This window comes from Tasmannia lanceolata, unplaced genomic scaffold (genome assembly GCF_043159265.1).
Source record: "Tasmannia lanceolata isolate RefF3 unplaced genomic scaffold, GAP_Taslan_0.1 ptg000101l, whole genome shotgun sequence".
Taxonomy (NCBI): Eukaryota; Viridiplantae; Streptophyta; class Magnoliopsida; order Canellales; family Winteraceae; genus Tasmannia; species Tasmannia lanceolata.
The window spans coordinates 292,501-302,500 of NW_027518778.1; positions in this window are offsets into that span (position 1 = coordinate 292,501).

Here is a 10,000-nt window from a genome sequence, read left to right on the forward strand (position 1 = left end):
TTGGACGATGTCTTGCGAAGACCATGGGCACAAGGCCATGGCATATGGTGAGGAAAGGACCACGGTTGCCAAGGTTAGGCACCGGAATGCTTGGCCTTGGCTTGCCCTAGCAGGGCATTGCTGGGTTGGGCTCCCTTGGCCTTTTGGGCGCCTTGGACGATGTCTTGCGAAGACCATGGGCACAAGGCCATGGCATATGGTGAGGAAAGGACCACGGTTGCCAAGGTTAGGCACCGGAATGCTTGGCCTTGGCTTGCCAAAGCAGGGCATTGCTGGGTTGGGCTCCCTTGGCCTTTTGGGCGCCTCTGACGATGTCTTGCGAAGACCATGGGCACAAGGCCATGGCATATGGTGAGGAAAGGACCACGGTTGCCAAGGTTAGGCACCGGAATGCTTGGCCTTGGCTTGCCAAAGCAGGGCATTGCTGGGTTGGGCTCCCTTGGCCTTCCGGGCGCCTTGGACGCTGTCTTGGGAAGACCATGGGCACAAGGCCATGGCATATGGTGAGGAATGGACCACGGTTGCCAAGGCTAGGCATATAGAGAGGAATCGCATTTTTGCCCGGATAGGCACCGGAATGCTTGGCCTTGGCTTGCCATAGCAGGGCATCGCTGGGTTGGGCTCCCTTGGCCTTCCGGGCGCCTTGGACGCTGTCTTGGGAAGACCATGGGCACAAGGCCATGGCATATAGTGAGGAATGGACCACGGTTGCCAAGGCTAGGCATATAGAGAGGAATGGACCACGGTTGCCAAGGTTGCGCAAGTTTTGGGCATTTTTTGCCCGGATATGCCCAAGTATGCCCCGATAGGCCCGTTACGCCCCGGTATGAACGCGTATGCCCGGATAGACTCGGTATGCCTTGGGATACATGCGTATGCCCCGATAGGCTTGGTACGCCCCGATATGCGCACGTGTGCCCCAGTAGGGCTCGGTATGCCCCGGTATGTACGCGTGTGCCCCGATAGGCCCGGTATGCCCCGATATGCACACGTGTGCCCCAATAGGGGTCGGTATGCCCCGGTAGGTACGCGTGTGCCCCGTAATGCACGTTTCGCTGATCTCCCCGCATGTCCCGCCCCTATATGTAATACTTACTTACTTACTTACTTTCTTTCTTGCTTGCTTGCAATGGTTGGGAGTGCCCGGCATGCCCCGCTGCAGAGACCAAGGGCGCAATGACTTGGCACCGCGGATGCCGGGACTCCGGCACTTCCCGTGGCACTGATGGTTGGTTCCAAAGACAAAAGGCCGTGCAAGGCCACCGCACCGCGGATGATTTTGCTCGTGCTGGCGCCTTTGTGTGGCCAAAGAACATGCGCGAATGCTCCTGTCGGAAGGGTTGGTGTCCTGGCCCCGTCGGGTGTCACGAATGCTCGGTTGCGAAGACCATGGGACCAAAGCCATGGCACGTCGGATGATGGCTCCAGCTGGCGCCCCGGCACTTTCTGTGGCATTGATGCTCGGTTTCAAAGACAAACGTGCGCAGGGCCAGGGGACCGCGGATGACTGCTCGTGCTGGCCTCGTTGGGCGGCATTGATGGTCGGTTGCAAAGAAAATGCGCGATTGCTCGTGTCGGGGACTGGCAAGCCAAGGCCAAGCGAGCCATGGCAACGCGGATGATGGCTCCAGCTGGCGCCCCGGCACTTTCTGTGGCATTGATGCTCGGTTTCAAAGACAAACGTGCGCAGGGCCAGGGGACCGCGGATGACTGCTCGTTCTGGCCCCGTTGGGCGGCATTGATGGTCGGTTGCAAAGAAAATGCGCGATTGCTCGTGTCGGGGCCTGGCAAGCCAAGGCCAAGCGAGCCATGGCAACGCGGATGATGGCTCCAGCTGGCGCCCCGGCACTTTCTGTGGCATTGATGCTCGGTTTCAAAGACAAACGTGCGCAGGGCCAGGGGACCGCGGATGACTGCTCGTGCTGGCCCCGTTGGGCGGCATTGATGGTGTGTTGCAGAGAGCATGTGCGATTGCAAGTGTCGGCCGGGTTTGGGTTCCCTTGGGCTTTCGGGCGCCTTGGACGCAGTCTTGCGAAGACCATGGGCACAAGGCCCCGTCCTGGCCCCTTGTTCGATTCGCTCTCGTCTTGCGCTTGCTTCCAAGGTCCTCCATGACCTTCCCCATGGCCTTGCTAGATCCCCCCCATGACGCATGACCTCTGTCCGTTGATTGGTTTTGAGTGCACACCATGCCCGGCTTGGCACCGTGTTGTCGCGTGAGTGGCATTTGGATCGTGCATGGTGGTGGGCTACCTGCCAATGCGCACAAGCCTTGCACACTAGCCTTGCGCACGAGCCTTGCACAAAAGCCTTGGACACAAGCCTTGCGCACAAGCCATGCATACAAGCCTTGCTCACAAGCCTTGGGCACTGGCCCATCGCACTAGCCTTGCACACAAGCCTTGCGAACTAGCCTTGGGCACGAGCCTTGCGCAGTAGCCTTGGGCACTAGCCTTGCACACAACCCTTGGGCACTAGCCTTGCGCACCAGCCTTGCCCACAAGCCTTGCACAGCAGCCTTGCACACTAGCCTTGCATACAAGCCTTGCACACTAGCCTTGCACCCAGGCCTTGCTCACTAGCCTTGGGCACTAGCCTTGCGCACTAGCCTTGGGCACTAGCCTTGCACACAGACCTTGGGCACGCAGGCCTTGCACGCTAGGCATGCTTGGGCAAGCAGCTCCCGCAACAAGTCGGCGGGTGTAGGCATGGTTGGGCGCAGATCCCGCATCGTCTCGTCGCGTCTGGGCGCAAACCCGTCGCGTCTCGTTGCGTCTTCAGAAGTCGTCGCTAACAGCACCTTTGGTTGCCACTGGTGGTTAGGCGGGTTGGTTGCGCAAACCCTATAGGAGGGTGGCATGCTGCGGGGCGGTGGAATGCGCAGGTTTAGGGCGTTTTTGCCCGGATAGGCACTGGAATGTGCTGGTTTTGGGCGTTTTTGCCTGGACAGGCTAAGGAATGGGCATGCTTTGGGCGTTTTTGCCCGGATAGGCACTGGAATGGGCTGGTTTTGGGCGTTTTTGCCTGGATAGGCTAAGGAATGGGGCATGCTTTGGGCGTTTTTGCCCGGGCAGGCACTGGAATGCCTGGCCTTGGCTGGGCATTGCTGGGTTGGGCTCCCTTGGCCTTTCAGGCGCCTTGGATGCTGTCTTGTGAAGACCATGGGCACAAGGCCATGGCATATAGTGAGGAATGGACCACGGTTGCCAAGGTTGCGCAAGTTTTGGGCATTTTTTGCCCGGATATGCCCAAGTATGCCCCGATAGGCCCGTTACGCCCCGGTATGAACGCGTATGCCCGGATAGACTCGGTATGCCTTGGGATACATGCGAATGCCCCGATAGGCTTGGTACGCCCCGATATGCGCACGTGTGCCCCAGTAGGGCTCGGTATGCCCCGGTATGTACGCGTGTGCCCTGATAGGCCCGGTATGCCCCGATATGCACACGTGTGCCCCAATAGGGGTCGGTATGCCCCGGTAGGTACGCGTGTGCCCCGTAGTGCACGTTTCGCAGAACTCCCCGCATGTCCCGCCCCTATATGTAATACTTACTTACTTACTTACTTTCTTTCTTGCTTGCTTGCAATGGTTGGGAGTGCCCGGCATGCCCCGCTGCAGAGACCAAGGGCGCAATGACTTGGCACCGCGGATGCCGGGACTCCGGCACTTCCCGTGGCACTGATGGTTGGTTCCAAAGACAAAAGGCCGTGCAAGGCCACCGCACCGCTGATGATTTTGCTCGTGCTGGCGCCGTTGTGTGGCCAAAGAACATGCGCGAATGCTCGTGTCGGAAGGGTTGGTGTCCTGGCCCCGTCGGGTGTCACGAATGCTCGGTTGCGAAGACCATGGGACCAAAGCCATGGCACGTCGGATGATGGCTCCAGCTGGCGCCCGGGCACTTTCTGTGGCATTGATGCTCGGTTTCAAAGACAAACGTGCGCAGGGCCAGGGGACCGCGGATGACTGCTCGTGCTGGCCTCGTTGGGCGGCATTGATGGTCGGTTGCAAAGAAAATGCGCGATTGCTCGTGTCGGGGACTGGCAAGCCAAGGCCAAGCGAGCCATGGCAACGCGGATGATGGCTCCAGCTGGCGCCCCGTCACTTTCTGTGGCATTGATGCTCGGTTTCAAAGACAAACGTGCGCAGGGCCAGGGGACCGCGGATGACTGCTCGTGCTGGCCTCGTTGGGCAGCATTGATGGTCGGTTGCAAAGAAAATGCGCGATTGCTCCTGTCGGGGACTGGCAAGCCAAGGCCAAGCGAGCCATGGCAACGCGGATGATGGCTCCAGCTGGCGCCCCGGCACTTTCTGTGGCATTGATGCTCGGTTTCAAAGACAAACGTGCGCAGGGCCAGGGGACCGCGGATGACTGCTCGTGCTGGCCCCGTTGGGCGGCATTGATGGTGTGTTGCAGAGAGCATGTGCGATTGCAAGTGTCGGCCGGGTTTGGGTTCCCTTGGGCTTTCGGGCGCCTTGGACGCAGTCTTGCGAAGACCATGGGCACAAGGCCCCGTCCTGGCCCCTTGTTCGATTCGCTCTCGTCTTGCGCTTGCTTCCAAGGTCCTCCATGACCTTCCCCATGGCCTTGCTAGATCCCCCCCATGACGCATGACCTCTGTCCGTTGATTGGTTTTGAGTGCACACCATGCCCGGCTTGGCACCGTGTTGTCGCGTGAGTGGCATTTGGATCGTGCATGGTGGTGGGCTACCTGCCAATGCGCACAAGCCTTGCACACTAGCCTTGCGCACGAGCCTTGCACAAAAGCCTTGGACACAAGCCTTGCGCACAAGCCATGCATACAAGCCTTGCTCACAAGCCTTGGGCACTGGCCCATCGCACTAGCCTTGCACACAAGCCTTGCGAACTAGCCTTGGGCACGAGCCTTGCGCAGTAGCCTTGGGCACTAGCCTTGCACACAACCCTTGGGCACTAGCCTTGCGCACCAGCCTTGCCCACAAGCCTTGCACAGCAGCCTTGCACACTAGCCTTGCATACAAGCCTTGCACACTAGCCTTGCACCCAGGCCTTGCTCACTAGCCTTGGGCACTAGCCTTGCGCACTAGCCTTGGGCACTAGCCTTGCACACAGACCTTGGGCACGCAGGCCTTGCACGCTAGGCATGCTTGGGCAAGCAGCTCCCGCAACAAGTCGGCGGGTGTAGGCATGGTTGGGCGCAGATCCCGCATCGTCTCGTCGCGTCTGGGCGCAAACCCGTCGCGTCTCGTTGCGTCTTCAGAAGTCGTCGCTAACAGCACCTTTGGTTGCCACTGGTGGTTAGGCGGGTTGGTTGCGCAAACCCTATAGGAGGGTGGCATGCTGCGGGGCGCTGGAATGCGCAGGTTTAGGGCGTTTTTGCCCGGATAGGCACTGGAATGTGCTGGTTTTGGGCGTTTTTGCCTGGACAGGCTAAGGAATGGGCATGCTTTGGGCGTTTTTGCCCGGATAGGCACTGGAATGGGCTGGTTTTGGGCGTTTTTGCCTGGATAGGCTAAGGAATGGGGCATGCTTTGGGCGTTTTTGCCCGGGCAGGCACTGGAATGCCTGGCCTTGGCTGGGCATTGCTGGGTTGGGCTCCCTTGGCCTTTCAGGCGCCTTGGATGCTGTCTTGTGAAGACCATGGGCACAAGGCCATGGCATATAGTGAGGAATGGACCACGGTTGCCAAGGTTGCGCAAGTTTTGGGCATTTTTTGCCCGGATATGCCCAAGTATGCCCCGATAGGCCCGTTACGCCCCGGTATGAACGCGTATGCCCGGATAGACTCGGTATGCCTTGGGATACATGCGAATGCCCCGATAGGCTTGGTACGCCCCGATATGCGCACGTGTGCCCCAGTAGGGCTCGGTATGCCCCGGTATGTACGCGTGTGCCCTGATAGGCCCGGTATGCCCCGATATGCACACGTGTGCCCCAATAGGGGTCGGTATGCCCCGGTAGGTACGCGTGTGCCCCGTAGTGCACGTTTCGCAGAACTCCCCGCATGTCCCGCCCCTATATGTAATACTTACTTACTTACTTACTTTCTTTCTTGCTTGCTTGCTTGCTTGCAATGGTTGGGAGTGCCCGGCATGCCCCGCTGCAGAGACCAAGGGCGCAATGACTTGGCACCGCGGATGCCGGGACTCCGGCACTTCCCGTGGCACTGATGGTTGGTTCCAAAGACAAAAGGCCGTGCAAGGCCACCGCACCGCTGATGATTTTGCTCGTGCTGGCGCCGTTGGGCAGCATTGATGGTCGGTTGCAAAGAAAATGCGCGATTGCTCCTGTCGGGGACTGGCAAGCCAAGGCCAAGCGAGCCATGGCAACGCGGATGATGGCTCCAGCTGGCGCCCCGGCACTTTCTGTGGCATTGATGCTCGGTTTCAAAGACAAACGTGCGCAGGACCAGGGGACCGCGGATGACTGCTCGTGCTGGCCTCGTTGGGCGGCATTGATGGTCGGTTGCAAAGAAAATGCGCGATTGCTCGTGTCGGGGCCTGGCAAGCCAAGGCCAAGCGAGCCATGGCAACGCGGATGATGGCTCCAGCTGGCGCCCCGGCACTTTCTGTGGCATTGATGCTCGGTTTCAAAGACAAACGTGCGCAGGGCCAGGGGACCGCGGATGACTGCTCGTGCTGGCCCCGTTGGGCGGCATTGATGGTGTGTTGCAGAGAGCATGTGCGATTGCAAGTGTCGGCCGGGTTTGGGTTCCCTTGGGCTTTCGGGCGCCTTGGACGCAGTCTTGCGAAGACCATGGGCACAAGGCCCCGTCCTGGCCCCTTGTTCGATTCGCTCTCGTCTTGCGCTTGCTTCCAAGGTCCTCCATGACCTTCCCCATGGCCTTGCTAGATCCCCCCCATGACGCATGACCTCTGTCCGTTGATTGGTTTTGAGTGCACACCATGCCAGGCTTGGCACCGTGTTGTCGCGTGAGTGGCATTTGGATCGTGCATGGTGGTGGGCTACCTGCCAATGCGCACAAGCCTTGCACACTAGCCTTGCGCACGAGCCTTGCACAAAAGCCTTGGACACAAGCCTTGCGCACAAGCCATGCATACAAGCCTTGCTCACAAGCCTTGGGCACTGGCCCATCGCACTAGCCTTGCACACAAGCCTTGCGAACTAGCCTTGGGCACGAGCCTTGCGCAGTAGCCTTGGGCACTAGCCTTGCACACAACCCTTGGGCACTAGCCTTGCGCACCAGCCTTGCCCACAAGCCTTGCACAGCAGCCTTGCACACTAGCCTTGCATACAAGCCTTGCACACTAGCCTTGCACCCAGGCCTTGCTCACTAGCCTTGGGCACTAGCCTTGCGCACTAGCCTTGGGCACTAGCCTTGCACACAGACCTTGGGCACGCAGGCCTTGCACGCTAGGCATGCTTGGGCAAGCAGCTCCCGCAACAAGTCGGCGGGTGTAGGCATGGTTGGGCGCAGATCCCGCATCGTCTCGTCGCGTCTGGGCGCAAACCCGTCGCGTCTCGTTGCGTCTTCAGAAGTCGTCGCTAACAGCACCTTTGATTGCCACTGGTGGTTAGGCGGGTTGGTTGCGCAAACCCTATAGGAGGGTGGCATGCTGCGGGGCGCTGGAATGCGCAGGTTTAGGGCGTTTTTGCCCGGATAGGCACTGGAATGTGCTGGTTTTCGGCGTTTTTGCCTGGACAGGCTAAGGAATGGGCATGCTTTGGGCGTTTTTGCCCGGATAGGCACTGGAATGGGCTGGTTTTGGGCGTTTTTGCCTGGATAGGCTAAGGAATGGGGCATGCTTTGGGCGTTTTTGCCCGGGCAGGCACTGGAATGCCTGGCCTTGGCTGGGCATTGCTGGGTTGGGCTCCCTTGGCCTTTCAGGCGCCTTGGATGCTGTCTTGTGAAGACCATGGGCACAAGGCCATGGCATATAGTGAGGAATGGACCACGGTTGCCAAGGTTGCGCAAGTTTTGGGCATTTTTTGCCCGGATATGCCCAAGTATGCCCCGATAGGCCCGTTACGCCCCGGTATGAACGCGTATGCCCGGATAGACTCGGTATGCCTTGGGATACATGCGAATGCCCCGATAGGCTTGGTACGCCCCGATATGCGCACGTGTGCCCCAGTAGGGCTCGGTATGCCCCGGTATGTACGCGTGTGCCCTGATAGGCCCGGTATGCCCCGATATGCACACGTGTGCCCCAATAGGGGTCGGTATGCCCCGGTAGGTACGCGTGTGCCCCGTAGTGCACGTTTCGCAGAACTCCCCGCATGTCCCGCCCCTATATGTAATACTTACTTACTTACTTACTTTCTTTCTTGCTTGCTTGCAATGGTTGGGAGTGCCCGGCATGCCCCGCTGCAGAGACCAAGGGCGCAATGACTTGGCACCGCGGATGCCGGGACTCCGGCACTTCCCGTGGCACTGATGGTTGGTTCCAAAGACAAAAGGCCGTGCAAGGCCACCGCACCGCTGATGATTTTGCTCGTGCTGGCGCCGTTGTGTGGCCAAAGAACATGCGCGAATGCTCGTGTCGGAAGGGTTGGTGTCCTGGCCCCGTCGGGTGTCACGAATGCTCGGTTGCGAAGACCATGGGACCAAAGCCATGGCACGTCGGATGATGGCTCCAGCTGGCGCCCGGGCACTTTCTGTGGCATTGATGCTCGGTTTCAAAGACAAACGTGCGCAGGGCCAGGGGACCGCGGATGACTGCTCGTGCTGGCCTCGTTGGGCGGCATTGATGGTCGGTTGCAAAGAAAATGCGCGATTGCTCGTGTCGGGGACTGGCAAGCCAAGGCCAAGCGAGCCATGGCAACGCGGATGATGGCTCCAGCTGGCGCCCCGTCACTTTCTGTGGCATTGATGCTCGGTTTCAAAGACAAACGTGCGCAGGGCCAGGGGACCGCGGATGACTGCTCGTGCTGGCCTCGTTGGGCAGCATTGATGGTCGGTTGCAAAGAAAATGCGCGATTGCTCCTGTCGGGGACTGGCAAGCCAAGGCCAAGCGAGCCATGGCAACGCGGATGATGGCTCCAGCTGGCGCCCCGGCACTTTCTGTGGCATTGATGCTCGGTTTCAAAGACAAACGTGCGCAGGACCAGGGGACCGCGGATGACTGCTCGTGCTGGCCTCGTTGGGCGGCATTGATGGTCGGTTGCAAAGAAAATGCGCGATTGCTCGTGTCGGGGACTGGCAAGCCAAGGCCAAGCGAGCCATGGCAACGCGGATGATGGCTCCAGCTGGCGCCCCGGCACTTTCTGTGGCATTGATGCTCGGTTTCATAGACAAACGTGCGCAGGGCCAGGGGACTGCGGATGACTGCTCGTGCTGGCCCCGTTGGGCGGCATTGATGGTGTGTTGCAGAGAGCATGTGCGATTGCAAGTGTCGGCCGGGTTTGGGTTCCCTTGGGCTTTCGGGCGCCTTGGACGCAGTCTTGCGAAGACCATGGGCACAAGGCCCCGTCCTGGCCCCTTGTTCGATTCGCTCTCGTCTTGCGCTTGCTTCCAAGGTCCTCCATGACCTTCCCCATGGCCTTGCTAGATCCCCCCCATGACGCATGACCTCTGTCCGTTGATTGGTTTTGAGTGCACACCATGCCCGGCTTGGCACCGTGTTGTCGCTTGAGTGGCATTTGGATCGTGCATGGTGGTGGGCTACCTGCCAATGCGCACAAGCCTTGCACACTAGCCTTGCGCACGAGCCTTGCACAAAAGCCTTGGACACAAGCCTTGCGCACAAGCCATGCACACAAGCCTTGCACACAAGCCATGCATACAAGCCTTGCTCACAAGCCTTGGGCACTGGCCCATCGCACTAGCCTTGCACACAAGCCTTGCGCACTAGCCTTGGGCACGAGCCTTGCGCACTACCCTTGGGCACTAGCCTTGCACACAACCCTTGGGCACTAGCCTTGCGCACCAGCCTTGCCCACAAGCCTTGCACACCAGCCTTGCACACTAGCCTTGCATACAAGCCTTGCACACTAGCCTTGCACACAGGCCTTGCTCACTAGCCTTGGGCACTAGCCTTGCGCACTAGCCTTGGGCACTA